Source organism: Pavona decussata, unplaced genomic scaffold, assembly GCF_977016875.1.
Source record: "Pavona decussata unplaced genomic scaffold, jaPavDecu1.1 SCAFFOLD_102, whole genome shotgun sequence".
Classification (NCBI taxonomy): domain Eukaryota; kingdom Metazoa; phylum Cnidaria; class Anthozoa; order Scleractinia; family Agariciidae; genus Pavona; species Pavona decussata.
Genome location: NW_028145517.1, coordinates 4,258,461 through 4,262,302, shown reverse-complemented (window position 1 = coordinate 4,262,302; position 3,842 = coordinate 4,258,461).

Here is a 3,842-nt window from a genome sequence, read left to right as displayed (position 1 = left end):
AACGGATTTCTTACAAGTCCGAGAACTACGTGTGAAGTTAGTTATGAATATGAATTAAAAATTGAAACCAATCACTGACAGGGACATTTGCTCGGACCTAACAAAAGAAACACTGCGCGTGCTGGCAAAGTACGCACGCAAAATAGAAAAAGATTTTTGGGCATATCAAGATGACCATCTTTGCTTTTTGTAAAAGACGTAGGAAAAAATATCCCGTCCACACGCATCCGGTCACTGAAGCCGCAAGCTAGGTGGGGTGTAATGGACCGATGGGGAAGGAGTGGGCCAGTGATAAACTTAAGATATATACATTCAACTGTTTTCTTTTTCTCGCCAGGTTCAGTGGTATCAATTTTTATCGCCAGGAGATAAGGGGTAGGGCCTGGGAGGGGCCGGCGGTTTGATCAAGACAGCCACCTTTGAGACCATTTGAAACGACAACAAACTAACCAAAAGATTTCTACCCTGCACTTTTATTTGACGTTATTGACCACATTACTTGCCAAAAATATCGGACGTTTAATTTTCGGACACTTTTTGTCTCATTTCGGACACTTTGCTGAAACATAGCTTACGTAAATTTACGCCTACAAAACACAAATTAGACTGAAACAACATCTGTGAAAATTTTCCTTTCTAGTGATAAAAAGAACGAGCAAAGCCTTATCCGAGTTCTAGGGCGAGATAGCGTATTCTTCGCACGCTACAAGCAATATGCAGCCTGATGAAGATAAGGTCACGTGGCTGTTTGGGCCAGTCAAATCAAGAAACTTTTATCTGTTGTTTTAAAATAGATTTATTTGATTTTTTTTTTAGTTCATCGCCTTTGTACAACTACTACTAATACATAATGGAACCATTAGAATGAAGCTAAAATAACGAACTGCAATTCAACGAGTTACTATTTTTACTCTCAATCGGCAGTCCCTTAAAATTCTCTTATAACTTGGTGTAGGATGGTTTTAATGTGCTTAATGTTAATGTAACATTTAACCTGCTCAAAATTGGTCATAATTTTGCCAACATCCGCGCCTTCAAGCCCTCTATCTCTATACAGTCGAGAGCTGACTGGCAAAAAATCTTTTGATTTTCTAAAGAATTTGATTCTTATTAACCATCAGAAGGACCAAAACAGAGTAAGTGCAGCCCTCGGCAAATTTTCGTTGGGTACCCGAAGATCTTCCACTGCTCGGAAAATCTTCGTTCAGTACCCGAAGAACTTCTATATCTTTCCGCCAAGTCAAACAGCACAAAAAGAAGTGCCGATTTCGAAACTACTTTTACAGTTTTCTTATTGTCCAATAAAAACCCACAAACACTATGTCGTGACGCAAGATTCTCGCTAATCAGCACATATCAATTTACCTAGCAACAACGCTGAAAACTACAAGCTCAACAAATTCATTCAAACAAGCTGGTCATTCTCCCGACTGTATATTTTAAGGTCAAATACATACTTCACCTGCCACGTTCCCACCATTATTTTGATTTAACCTCTGGACTGACACGGGAAACATCGAGTAGACCAATTTCACCCCCTTCAAGTGCAATTTAAGTTAAAATTCTTATTATAAACTACTTGAATATATTACTCGAGCATTTTTTACGTCGAAACTCCACGCAAGTTCGTGAAGGTGCTAACAAATTTGAATCAAACTTCAATAGTTCACCCTATTATAGAAATTTTGTGGTTTTCCTCAACACCTAATAATATTTATATAATATATAAACTGCTAGCCATCAAAGCTTTGATATTTTGTTCTCACGAGTCCAAAGACGATTTTTAAATGAGAGATTTTGTCGATCGATAATAACTTACAATCTCTATATACAACTAAATCAGGAGTGGTTGCATAAATACCGTTTTAATTTAGATAAAACGAGATGAAAAGACTCGACAATTCACTCAGAGCTACTTAAGGAGAGTAACCAAAAGCTCACATCAAATGACGCCATCACCAGGATCATGTTAGTGCTACAGTGCAAATTCAGTGTCCACTTTCACAAGCAACCACACCCTGTAAGCAAGCACCCTAATTAACTTCCAAGGCTGTTGCCTGGCAGGAGTCCGGTAGCCTGGGGCGCCCAGGAAAATGCTCTGGGCGTCTCAATTTTTTCCAGCAGCACCTAACGCTTCGCATGTTGGGCTACTTACTTCTCAGCTTTTGGTCTTGTGGGCTCCTTGAAATTATTCTTAGGCAACAGCCTTGATTTCAATTTGATTCAGTTGTCAACTCTAACAAAGGTGGTTACCAGGGTTCACACAGGAACTGGGAAAGAAAACTCCTTCATGACTTTCCAGGACCGTGTGAATCCTGGGTTATCTCCCGGAGCCCCCACAAGCAACCATATTTCCTGTTTATGAGGTAGGTTGCTTGCAAGCAGTACAGCTGCCTGCTGTTGTTGCCAGATCATAGTGTAGCTCTCTTATCATTGCCATGCCTCCAGTGCACATAAAAACTGATATTAGTCACTGTTGCTATTATCGTTATCAACATCACCACCACCACCACCATTGGCAACGGCATTGCTGCCATCATCATCACCAACACCACTGGTAACATCGTCGTTGTCATCATCATCATCATCATCATCATCATCATCATCATCATCAGCAGCAGCAACAACAACAAAACAACAGTACTACCACCACCACCCCCTGCCATCCCCATTGTCATCATTATCATTATCGTCACCATCATCATCGTTATCATCAGTGGAAGCAACAACAAAACCCCACCACCACAACTACCCCCTGCCATCACTATCGTCAAAATTATCATTATCGTCGTCGCCATCATCATCAGTAGTACCACCACCAAAATCACCCCCCCTGCCCTTCTCACATCAACATCCTCATTACTGTCATCATCCCACAATAAATACAGCGAGTAAAGGGAGGGTATGAGATTACTGCAAAACTTTGGATCACGTTACATTCATGCAACAACACTCCTTATGGCAACCATGAATTGAACAACTGAAAATACTCAGTTTAACATCGGCTACATTAAATTTTCAAGGAGGCAAACTATTAAGTATACTCTAGATATTCTGTGCAATTTCACACTGTATAATATATAACTCAATAATTTTCCCACTGATCAGCAAAAAATAAGAATATTAGATCGACTCACAATACTATTGATAAAAATAATTTAAGGCCTTACCAATTCTGGTGCAGTTGACAACCGTCTTAACACAAAAACATTGTCAACCCTTTAAAACAAAGTTCAGCAATGCAATTCTCCAAAAGTGTTTCCACTCAGTTACAGACAATAATATTGGCTTGCAAATTAAGACTTCCTCTGGATAAGTTCAGATTCTCCACTCTCTTGATCGTGATTGTGGCATGAGTGGAAATGTGAAAATTTCAACAGACACTGCTTAATTAAAGAGTTAAAATGTGGCCTGATGCAGAAGACTTATTTAAGAAGAACACACGATGAATCTTCCCACAGCAGTAGATTATGATCCACAGGGTAAAATCTTCAGGAAGGTGGAAGTACAGTAAAATGATAACGGGGGCTGGAAATACTCTTGCAAATCTCCAATGAATGTAGTAACCATAAGCTGTTTTTTCTTGTTTGTTTGCATCAAGATAACACTGCATTCTACTTCACACTAATTGCCAAGTGCTTCGTGGAACATTTGAAATACCACCGTGGAAAAGCAGTGCCAGGATCAAAGCTATCAGGCAGGATATATTTTTAAGATCAGTTATGCCTGCGTAATTTCCAGTTCTTCAAAAACATACCACGTGAACAGCAAATGTCTTGCCATGGTTGTGAATAACTTTTTTCCTTCTGGGATGCAGCTCTTGTTACAAATCACAGCAAGGT